Genomic DNA, 12916 nt, shown 5'->3' on the forward strand with positions numbered 1-12916 from the left:
CATACTGTCCCCATCCCCTCTAGAGTTGAGTCAGTTGCTGCTAGGTCAACCATGCACTTTATGCTCTGACAAGGGTAGTCATTTGTTTGTCCCTCAGTCCCCTTTTCCCCATTATCCCTAGTGTCAGTCCATCAGTCACATTACTATTTTCCCTCGTGATTTTGTTGAGGTTCTTCATTGCCTCATTTATCGTGGGCCCTATTCTGTCGACATCAGCTCATTTATTCCAGAAGAACGACCTAGAGGATGGTGTATCTTGGTTCCAGCTTCCATTCTTGTTCAACGCCTTGGATCGAGCAGAGGATCTCATTATTTCCCTTTGACTTGGTCATTTCATGTTCATGATTCATACACTTGATGGTACAATGATACAACAGATTGTACCAGTGATTCCTAAGTGTGTGTGAGATGTTTTCAGACCTCATGAGGGGGTGGCCCTTTAGGTAGCCCCCCACATGCCTGGATGCATACCTACTATGCTACAACCTCAGATGCAGTTCTGTAGAGTTGATGGGTTCAGTTCCTATTGATTGCAGTGTTCATAGCATGCACGTCTCCTCCAGATGATCCATTTAGTTTTGCAGAGCCCTTCCTTGTTCAGCAAGGCTTATTTGGTTGTTCTACCCTCCCTCCCACCCATTTTTTGAGGGAAGGGACTTTGTATCTCATGTACTAAGATATTATTGTATTCAGTCCTGGCTCATGTTTTTACTAGGTGCATTATTTATATGGGACACATTGTATTATTCTCTGGCTTTGTTATGCCAGTGTGTCATGCACCATTCAGCATGTACTTTATTGATCACTTTCATATTTCTGGGTGAACCATTCTTTTTGTACTAAGTTATCTCGGTGGGTATGGGTATGCCTCCACCACCTCATTGATGTCTGGTACCACAACAAAAAAGGAGACTTGCATTAGTCTCGCTCCCTTTGTCACTATCCTCTCTCAGCTTCAACTTCATTGGTCTCTCTCTCTCTCTCTCTCCTTGACTCCCCTGCGTTGTCTAAGTGATTGTGTCTTTACAACATACTTTGGTCATATGTTTTTCTTCTAACACTCGTATGTTGGGGGGAAATATGTTATCACCAAAAAATTGATCATTTAGCCTAATTTACTAGATGGATTGAAGTACACGATGTAAAGCCAATTTTACCATAGTAAAATTGCTTTCACTGTGAGAAATTACCTAATAAATCACCTTTATTAAGTAATTTATAGTTAAAACCACGAAGAATAATTAATTTAACCACTGCTTTATTATTATTCCTTGTCAAATTTGATCCAATCATGAAAAATAAACAAATAAATCATTACTTATTTTATTTTTCTCTAAGAATAATTAATTAATCACTGATTAATTATTATTCCTTGTTAAATTTGACTAAATCCCTTAGGAATAATTAAATAAATCCTTATTTGTTTATTATTCCTTAACTAATTCATTGAGATAATAAATAAATAATTTATTTATTTATTATTTCTAAATAAAAATTTAAATATTTTTTCCCTCTTAAACAAATATAATAAAATATTCCAAGTGATAATTCCAAGAATGGAATCAATAATATTTTATTATTTCTCATTATTCGAGGATAACTCAATATTTTGTTATAAATAGGAGGTTTTTCCATTCATTTTTCACTTTTGATTATTTTCATTGTTGCACTCACTGTTGTAACTCTGATTGTTTTCATTGTCGCACACCATATATTTGTTGGGTTTATGCATTATAGAGGAAAGAGACTCTATAGAAGCTGAAAGCGTTTGAGGATAGCCAATAACCCATCCCACAGAGGGGGACTGGTAACATTTATCTGTTCTCTTCACAGGTGTTATTATAAAATTATTCTTTACATATCTAGTTTCCATTGGATGTTTTGGGGTTATTACTCTTTCTTTCACTGTTTAACTATGATTGTAGCATAGATCATAATTTTGGCAGGTTTTGTTTCTATCCATAGTTGCAGATATACAATGTTTAGTAGTCATTTCTAACGTTGAGATTATTTGTCATCCATGATTTTAAGTGGGTTCTTTTCGTACATCATTGAGAAGAAAACACTACAACAAATTGGCAACTCCACCTGGTTTTATACTTCAAATCCAAAAACTTGGGTGACCTTTGGTGTTCATCTCAGGGTTTATTCTTTTTTCAATTCTATTAATGTTTCCTAGTGTTTTAACCCTAGATTTGATAAATTTCTGACTTTTGCAAGCTTTCGGGTCCTTTCTGCAGGTCACAGGAACCAACCTAAAAGGTGTGATATAGGCTCCAGAATGCAACTTTCTACTCAAAAAGTGCGATTTCACCAAAAAACAGGTCAGAACCTGCGATTTCTGGGTTTTAGGGTTTTTCTCAGATTTGTTTCTGGGTTTTGCTGAGAGCTGTCTACTAGGTGTCTGACCTTTATCTTATCCTGCTTAGGCCTTGATCCATTCTGTTTTACTCGTCAAAGTCAAATTTAGCTTCCCTTAGGGCTTCTAGTACACTTCCACCTTTTTAGGAGGAGTTTAGCTGAGTGAGAAGTCTGAGTTTTGCAGCACTTTCAGCCACATTTTCCAGATCTGTAACCTTTTGTTTTAGACCTGATAAGATAGGTTGCTACCACCCATAGTTTCACATTTGAGCTTGTTTGGTCATTCCCTTAGGGTTCCATCAGTTGCCCTATGTGTTTCACCATATCCCTATCTTTTTGCAACGATATTCCCCTCTGGTTTTTTGCTGTTGCTGCACCACTTTCTAGCAGCTTAGAGTCACTTGATCCCAGTCACACCGACATTCATATCTCTTGACCGTTTCAATGTATTTTCCATCGGTTTAGCCACCTAGCAGTACAATGTTTGGAAACCCAATTTGGGTGGGGTTTAGTTAATTGTTTTGCTATTTATTTTCTGTTATTTATTTCAGTTTATTTGCAGCAAGTTTTTTTCTTTTTTACAAACATGATATGGGCTTAATAAATGAATACACTTGCAAACACAAGCACAACTTAAGCGAAGGGCGCTTGGTTTACATTGCCAAGCCAATACTTAACATAATAAATTGGACCTGGGGTTCCCCATCCCAACAGGCCCCCAACACAAAGATGTGACTCATTCTGAGTCACTCTGCTGGTACGTCCTTGATGTGCACTTTGAGGCCGCTAAATTATGCCTTCAATGCTTGAATCTCTACTGTGCACTACATGACGACTTGCCAATCCTCTTCGACCAACTTCTTAGTAGTTGGCCCCTCGACTGCCAATCTAATGGTCTGCTGCATCTACTACCTTCCTTTTAGTTTACTCTCGACAGACTGAGAGAGTTGACGAGCTTCGTCAGCCCAAGGCTCCATTCTTGCTGAGATGATTGTGGATTTTCATCACAACCCATCTACTTGAACCTGAAGGGCCTTCCCTTCCTGGAGTTTTGCGAACCATTGCATAGGTGCTAACGTCTGTGCTGTTGCTTTGATCTCATCGAACTGCATTTGTTTGTCCCAAATTTCTGCTTCAATCTTTTGTACATGTGGGTGCTCCTGCAAAGCGACCCCCATCCCTATGGTGTTTTAAAAAATATGGCTACAGTCCTTAACTACAACTTCTAGGATTTCCATATCGACCTTGATAGTAGTCTCGTGCTGCTCTCAAACTTCTATAGGTGTTGTTGGCTGTAGCTTCATCTATAGCTCTACGACCTACATCTACATTTCAAACTTGACCCATTTAACCTTCGCTTTGGAATCCTTCACCATGATTTCCAGCTTTTGGAGGTTCTCTTCATAATCTTCTTGAGTCTGTATGAGGAGCTCTGAAAACTCAATGCAAGTTTGAGTGACGATGTCCTCCAGCTTCTGCATGTGCTAAATGGCTACGTATCTATCTTACATCACTTTGGCAGATTCCTCAACTAATTACTCGTTATGGATCTTGATTTCCTTAATCACGAAAAGCCTCTGCTCGTATTGGATTTTTAATTCAGCAGATACTCCTTGTTGGAGTTCATGTAATGCCTAAATGGGCAATGCCGCTAAGTTCATCTTTGAGTTCCTTCCATATGGCGCCGCTTCCTAATTTGGCATGGTAGAAAAGTGCAACAACCCTTTTGGAATAGGCACTATGCGGATCTCTACGATGACGACCAATGTTGGTGTTGCACTAGTCGTTTCCATGCTCGCTTTATTCTAACTCACTTGAACCAAAATCACTTGAATCACACTTGCTTGCACTTTGAGCTCTTTGAGGCCTTGTTGGACCTACGATAGTAATGAATTGTAGTGATCCTCAAAGTGTCCCTACATCTCCTTGGTGACGGAGTGCATAGTGTCCCCAATATCATCGATGTCCCCCTTAGTGAGGACTATTGACTCAATGTTGGAAGTCTTGTCAGACTTCTTCTTCTTGAGTGCATCGCTAGCGGGGGATTTCTTCCTCTTCTTTATTATGAAGCGAGACTCAATGTCTTCTGTCTCCTTCAAAGGGTCTACTCCACCCTGCTCTGGCTCCTTTGTGTTTGGCTCTTCTTCGTCAATGTGCTCTGGCTCCTACACGGTATTCTTCCCAAGGTCCATAGTGACCTTCTGAGGTACTTTCTTGGGGTGTTCCTTTGGTGTACCTTATGTTTTGCTAGTTGCTGCCTCATCTCCTTCGACTACCTTGCTGGGGTCTAGGCACACACTTGACCATTTAGAGATTATAGAAAAAAATGTCCTGCTCTGTGACAAAATAGGGCAACTCATACCGTATTCCCTCTACATATTTCTTCGCTTGTATATGTACATTATGGAAATCTACTTTGAATTTTGTGACTCCATAGTATTGAGTAAATAACACCGGTGATAGCCGCGACTTCTAGATGACCACGATGTGCAAATCCATCTCAAACAACACCCAAAATTGTTTATTCTCTACCACCCGACTTGGATCCTTGGATGCCCACAATGAAACGTACCTTGCAACTTCGCACAAGTATGGGTCTACATCAGGGAATTGTTATTTGTTGGGTATTTTATAGGCTATCAAAGCAATTAACAGCAACAACCATGCATAGTGGAACAGTTTCCCCTCTTCCTGGGCCTCGCAACAATCATCCAGAAACTATTGGCATAACTATTCGACCTAATTAAACTGTACCCCTTGAGTACACTGCACAACCAACTAAATAACTGGGCCTAACACTTCATTTGACCGACACTTCCTCATAATTTTACCTACCAAAATGGATGCAACAAGTGCGACAACTTGATCAGAAATCGAGCTAACAATGTAGCCTCACAACTTCTTGACAACATGAAAATCCTTCTTCACTTTCTATGCAAGCTTATTTTCTTGAGACTTTCCAACAAAAGCGCTGGCATGGTTTGCTCTTGCACATGGAAGCACGATGATCCTTTTGATCAGCATAACATCAATTGAGATCCTCTCTCCCAACCATAAAGCTCAGTCGTGTACCAAGGTCAACAATTGGAGCACACATATGGTATTGATGTTGCTGCGCCCAAAAGGAGCCACATTCAACATGTTTAGTAACTCAATGCATTGAATTCCCGCCACCCATGTCATTGGTTCTACGCATGTGACATCGACCTCCTCATAATATACCATCTTCAGGTATTTACTTGGCTCAAAATGAGGGAATTTGGCCCTGTCTACCAAATCCCAATCCTCCATGCGCAATTGTGGTACCTGCGCCAGCAACGCTCCTTCAAAGGGCACATCCTCAGGTAGCAAAGGTGTACAAATGGAAAATTTCACTGCATCAGGGTCCTTGGTCACCTTAGCAGTCAACTTCCTTGGCGACATATATGGAGGTAACTGTGAAATTGGTTCGGTTTCGTTGACATTTATATCCTCAATTCCTGCCCCAAGCTCTTCCTCCTCTAAGTCAACCGGTTCCATTGGTTGCTTATTTTTCTCTTTTTCCAGCTTCCCCTTGCTCCTTTGCTCAACAATCATCTTCCTAGGTGACTGTCTCATGGGTGGCTTCTATGGTTTCTTCTACTTCTTCACTATCATTGCTTCTACTGGTTCTACCACCATTGCTGCCGCTCCTGTAGTTGTGGGCTTCGACCTCGATGATCTGGGAGTTGTGGTGTGTGTAGGAGGAGTAGCAGTCATGATGCCTATTAATCGTTGTGCCAGAAATGTTGTATAGATGTTCTGCCAATCCTCACTAGACATGCAACACTACTTTCGGCTTAGACTTAGGCATAAAATCTCAAAAGAATTCTGCAATAGGAAAAGTGTTCGAATGGAGAGCGGGAGGTCATATTTATAGCCAAATTCAAATTCAAATGTCATGAATGCCTCCAGATCTTCCTCATAAATGCGAATTTGGTGGCATATTTTCATAGATATGCTCCATAAATGCACTTTCCCCGCTCCCTTTAACAACAAATTCGCGGTCAAATCAACTGTAGCTTCTCCAACGGTCATATTTTGGGAAGAGTATGCAGGATCCTCCCTTATGGCGCAACTACATTGTCGTAGCTTTCTCCAACTATGCCATCTCCCTAAACATCGCACAACCCTCCTTCTTCGACGTAACCATTTATCAACAGAGTGATTTATAGTCCTGCACTTTCTTTCAACTTCCTAAAGCACTAAGACGTTCCTGCTATCATATAGTCATCACAACCTTATAGGAATGGGATTGTCCCTATATACCTTCAATTTGCTTCCATTAATCCTTCAAGGAAACAACTCCCTATTTAGCTTTGTGATCTAAGCTGCGCCACCCTTTGAAATATCCTTGATTACATAGGGTCCCAACCAATGCATCTGAAACTTCCCTGGAAAATTTGTGAACTTACTGTTATACATCAAGACCAAATCTCCATTCTTAAAAGTGAGCTACTTAATGTGGTGATCATGCCACGCCTTTTAACTAGCTTTCTGCACCTAGTGATGAAAACCAGTCAGAAAGTGATCTTCCTCGAGCACAAGTAAACGTTCCTCCATGAAGTCACGATCAACCATCTTAGTTACTACTGCGATCCTTAAGCTGGGCACTATATAGTCCATTAGCATGACTGCTTCTTGTTCATATATAAGTCTAAACGGTGTTTTCCCTGTCAACTTCTTTCAAGTCGTCTTATATGCCCAGAGAACTGCTGGTATGTGCACATCTGAGTCGTTCCTATTAACATTGCAGATCTTCGTTAAGGCATTCTACAATATTTTATTAAAAGCTTCGACAATACCATTCGTCTGGGGATGATACAATGTACTCTTTTGATGGTGCATTTGGAACTCTTCTATTAACACCTTAATTGTTTCATTCAAGAAGCGCAAACCTCATTCACTCATCAGGATCTTCAGGCATCCAAACCGTGACAAAATTTACTCAAATATAAAATTTGTTGTAGTTTCTACACTATAATCCTTCACAGGCTGTGCCTCGGCCCATCTGGTCAAGTAGTCTATTGCAGTGATAATATAACGTGCACCCATCTTCTTACATAATGGATTGATTGGTCCAACGAAGTCAATTTCCCATTTATCGAATGCTTGTAGCGTGACCTGTGGGTTTAAGGGAAATTCATCTCTTCGCGATGGTCTTCCAATCCTTTGACACACATCACATGGATTGGAGTACTCCTTTGATCCAGGTGGATGTTGGTGGCCACCCACCTATCCCATTTGGACCCCCACAACTGTCTCTTTCAGTCTTTTCAGTTTCCTAAATTGTAGGATAGTTTACTATTTTTAGCAGTTTTTCGGGTCCTGAACTTCCGGAGCCATTTTGAGGCCCTAAACGACGTGTTTTTGGGAATCTGGGGCAACATGGGTCCATGGACCGATGTTGCCTCCCAAAGTGGTAGTACTGGGATAGATCTTTCTAACGAGCTATCGTACGCGTCAAACGGAGATCGTATGCCAAAGTTACGACCCCGGGAAATTGATGTACCAATTTACCCAAACGGGGCCCACAAGTTGGCGTTTCATCTTCTAGGGTTAGGTTTTGGGATGTGAAGGGTTTTCCATTGTTTCTCAACAATAAATAGGCCTTCGAGCCTCATTGTAACACAATTTTAGAACAATTCAGAGGCATGTAGCCGCCACATCTCTCCTCAGAGATAAGCTACCATCGCCCTAACTGGTTTCTTTCCATTTCTATTTGTAAGAATATTTCAGTATTTTCCATTAATGAAATGAAGTATTATTTCCGCTGCATCTCAGTATTTATGGTTATCTCATCTCTATATTTATGGTTATCTCTATAATTTGTTGCGTTCCTGTCTAAATCCGGATCAGTGGTATCAGAGCGGTCTGTTTTTTTCTCTGTTTTTCTTTGCATGTCCCCAACGAGGTCGGGATATAAGGAGTTAGGGCTTGAACTGGTCGAACCTTTACAAGACCAGCCTCGCAAATCCCGACGGCCTCCCATGGCGGATGAGAAGAAAGACGAGGGGGTAGGAGATCCTATCAAAATCTTGCTCGAAGAAGCGCTCGAGCGGCAAAGGAACGCGATGATGGATAGCTTTGCGCAGATCCTTCAGCGGCTACCGAGAGGCGACGCATCGGCTTCCAACAGCGACTCTGGAAATGCCACACCCTTCAAGGTACAAGTTAATTTTGAAATCCTCATCTTCGAGGGTCAAATAGACGCAGATGCCGTAGATAAATGGTTAAATCTGCTAGATGGGTATTTTTCTGTTCACGAATTTTCAAGTCGGGAAAAGATTGTTTTCGCTCTTCTCAAAGCAGCCCCCCACATCAAGGACTGGTGGAAAACCTACTGCGAGCAGAAGGATGAAAGTACAGGCTCACTATTTTCAGCCACACCCACTTGGAATGACTTCCGGGATGCCATCAAGGAGCAGTACTACCCTGTCGGAAGCTATGAGGACAAATACATCAAATGGACCACACTGCGGCAGGGACGAGACCAAGATGTGTCGGAGTTCACAAACATTTTTCATACCCTTCGAACACAGTTGGGTATCAAAGATTTTGAGCTACATCTGGTACTCAAATACCATGGCTGCCTGCACAGATACATCCAGGAAGAGATGGTGTTCTTGAACATCTCCTCACTCGGCACAACATACCGATATGCTGTCAAAATCGAGCAAAAGTTCAAACAGAAGAAGCGGGACTTTGGATCTGCAAATCCGAAGCCCAAAGGACAAAGCCAAGGCAGGGTGACCCAAGACAACTCGTCAAAGCGCAAGAAAAGAACAACACCACAAAGCCGAAGAAGGACACAGAAAAGTGGTGTGAGTTCCACAAGAGTCCCACTCATAACACAAGTGAGTGTCAGACCAAGCAGTCGTTGGTGGCCGAGTTGAAGGCTTCCGAATCAGATGCATGTTCTGACCCTGAGCCAGAACCTGACAAGGGGAATGGCAAAGGGATGCAGATCATCGATGCGGATCCCAGCGCCACTGTTGCCATTGCCAAGATCCAGAAGAATGAACCTACAGATCCAGAGGAGGGGGAGCGTCTTTTCTACTCACAGATGTGGGTGAAGGGTTCACCGCTGCAATTCATTGTCGACAGTGGCAGCCAAAAGAACCTCATTTCAGCAGAGGTTGTGAAGCGGTTGGGCCTACCGACTACACCGCACCCGCAGCCGTACAGTATCGGGTGGCTTCACGAAGGATGAGATCTGAAAGTTCGCCAGCAGTGCCGCCTTCCCTACAACATCAAACCCTTCGCAGACGAGGTATTGTGTGATGTTACACCTCTGGATGTTTGTGATGTATTATTAGGCCAGCCATACTTGTGGAGGCGACATGCTGTGTATGAGTCCAGGCCTCGTGCTATCATTATTTCTTTGAATAATTCATTATACAGGATACTGGAGGTATCCCCACCTACCGCCACATCTTTGATCACTACCAAGAAAGGCAACAAGCTCATATCACAGACCAGGAAATTCATCTGTCTGGTTCACTCCCAAAATAAGGGGAAGATCGTTGCTACATCCATAACCCCTGCAAAGGGTTCCTCCATGCAGCAGCAGCAGCAAAGGGATACGGTCATGACAAAACACAGGAACAACTTCTCCTCACCCACATGGGTACCACACAAGTTTCAGGTGGGCAACAAATTCTGGTTGCATCGACATAAAGAACGCCTTACCAGAACCCATCAGAAGCTCAGGCCACTCCGACATGGTCCTTACAGCAGTACCAAGGCTATGGGGAACAATGCTTTGGAGCACATCATTCCTCCATTCCTTCGCTTGCACCAAATGTTCAATGTGGACCATCATCGACCATGCTTCCCACCATCACTGGACACATCAGAGATTGCAGGACAAGTTCAGCAGATGGAGGAACTCAACGCAATGGGGACCATTGCTTCCTAAGGGGGGAGGAATGATCCAAGTGGATGTTGGTGGCCACCCACCTATCCCATTTGGACCCCCACAACTGTCTCTTTCAGTCTTTTCAGTTTCCTAAATTGTAGGACAGTTTACTATTTTTAGCAGTTTTTCGGGTGCTGAACTTCCGGAGCCGTTTTGAGGCCCTAAACGACGTTTTTTTGGGAATCTGGGGCAACATGGGTCCATGGACCGATGTTGCCTCCCAAAGTGGTAGTACTCGGATAGATATTTCTAGCGAGCTATCGTACACGTCAAACAGAGATCGTATGCCAAAGTTACAACCCCGGGAAATTGATGTACCAATTTACCCAAACGGGGCGCACAAGTTGGCGTTTCATCTTTTAGGGTTAGGTTTTGGGATGTGAAGGGTTTTCCATTGTTTCTCAACAATAAATAGACCTTCGAGCCTCACTGTAACACAGTTTTAGAACAGTTCAGAGGCATGTAGCCGCCACATCTCTCCTCAGAGATAAGCTACCATCGCCCTAACTAGTTTCTTTCCATTTCTATTTGTAAGAATATTTCAGTATTTTCCATTAATGAAATGAAGTATTATTTCCGCTGCATCTCAGTATTTATGGTTATCTCATCTCTATATTTATGGTTATCTCTATAATTTGTTGCGTTCCTGTTTAAAATCCGGATCATCCTTAGAATCTTTATGTATAGTAGGCCACCATAATCCTGCTTGCAGAATATTCTACGTAGTTGCCTTGCCTTCGTAGTGTCCTCCTGCGACACCACCATGTGCTTCAACCAAAATAATTTTTCGTTCATACTCAGGTACATATCGACGCGAAACTTCATTCGGTCCCATCTTATATAAGTGTCTTGCAATGACTAAAAAATCTGCATCCCTTACCACTAGTTCCTTCTTTTGCTGCGTTGTGTATCCTTTAGGAGCTACACCAGCAAACACAAAATAAATAATGTCCACAAAATGTTCATCAACAACTTTGACAGTGAAGAGTTGCGCGTCAGGTAACCCCTCATCAATATTAGTGGGTTCTTTGTCATTCTCGATCCTAGAGAGGTGATTAGGTCCAACATTTAACCTCCCTGGCTTAACTATCACTTCAAAATCATACTCTTGGAAGAGAAGCAACCATCTACATATCTTCCCCCCCAACACAGGCTTATTGACTAGGTACTTCAATGCAGAATGATTCGTATACATTTTAAAGTGCGCACCTAGCAGATAATGCCTAAATTTTTGTAGCGCGTAGACCATGGCTAATCCTTCTCATTCTGTGGTTGAATAGTTTCACTCTGCCTTAGATAGTTTCCTACTTGCAAAGGCAATCGGATGGTCAATATCTCCTTCACCTGGTTGAGTTAAAACAACTCCCAATGCTATACAGGATGCATCCATGTGCACATGAAACTCTTTCTTCCAATCTAAGAATACTAGGATTGGCATAGTAACCATATTCTCCTTAAGAACATCCAAGCTCTTTTGGCAGTCATCATCCCAAAAAAATGTAGCATCCTTCTTCAATAACTTCTCCATTGGCGCAGTGATCTGTGCGTACGCCTTTATAAACTTCCTGTAATACCCTATATGACCCAAAGTTGCATGTAGCTGTTTTACATTCTTGGGTGGATCCAAATTGATAATTACAACAATCTTGGTAGGGTATACCATCAATCCTTTCTTGCATATGACATGTCCCAATAATATTCCATAAGGTACACAGAAAATACATTTCTTCAAATTCAAGGAAATCTGATACTTCCTGCATGTATCCAACATTAGGCGCAGACTAGAAACATGTTTCTTAACCAGCCTGAATATTGTCCAATCATCGAAGTAGACCTCTAGAAACTTGTGGATAAATTCCTTGAATGCTACGACTACCACCCTTGAAAAGATTGTAAGGGAACTTTTAAGTCCAAAAGGCATAACTGTATATTGGAATGACCCCCACTCTGCAGTGAAGGTAGTATTGCTTTTATCCTTTGATGCAATACTAATTTGGTGATATCCTGACAATCCATCTATGAATGAGTAGGCCTCCTATCCACCAAAATTTTCTAGAACCTCATCTGTAAAAGGCGTAGGAAAGGGGTCATGCAAACGGGCATCATTTAACTTCTGCATATCTATGTAAATCCTTATATCGCCCTTTGTTTTCTTTTCCTGGACCACCATCAGAATGACCCATTCTAACTCTTCCACTGTCTCAATTATACCTGTCAGGAGCATCTTATCCAACTCTTCTCATACCTTTTCCTTGTACTCAGGGTTTAGTCGATATGGGCATTTCTTAATTGGCTTCACATATGATTTTAAATTGATCTTCATCACACCCAAATCACCTACTATTCCCTTCAATTAAAAGAATTTTGTTGGAAAAAAGACCTGATATTCATGCAGTAATTCAACAACATTGCCGACTGTGTCTTCATCCAAATAGTCACCATTGTGTGCGAAGTTTGGTTTTGCTTCTGAGCCAATCTTTACTTGTTTTGTCTTTACCGGATGTGAGATATCGGGGATCTTTGCATCAGGTCCTGCTACTTCATGCAGTCCTTCTGACTCAGGAATGTTGATATTTTTGATCTAAAGATGATCTGAGGTTGTCATTGATGTCAACC

The sequence above is a fragment of the Pinus tabuliformis genome, chromosome 2_1 (genome assembly GCF_031772625.1).
Source record: "Pinus tabuliformis cultivar Carrire ecotype Pingquan chromosome 2_1, CPIR1, whole genome shotgun sequence".
NCBI lineage: Eukaryota > Viridiplantae > Streptophyta > Pinopsida > Pinales > Pinaceae > Pinus > Pinus tabuliformis.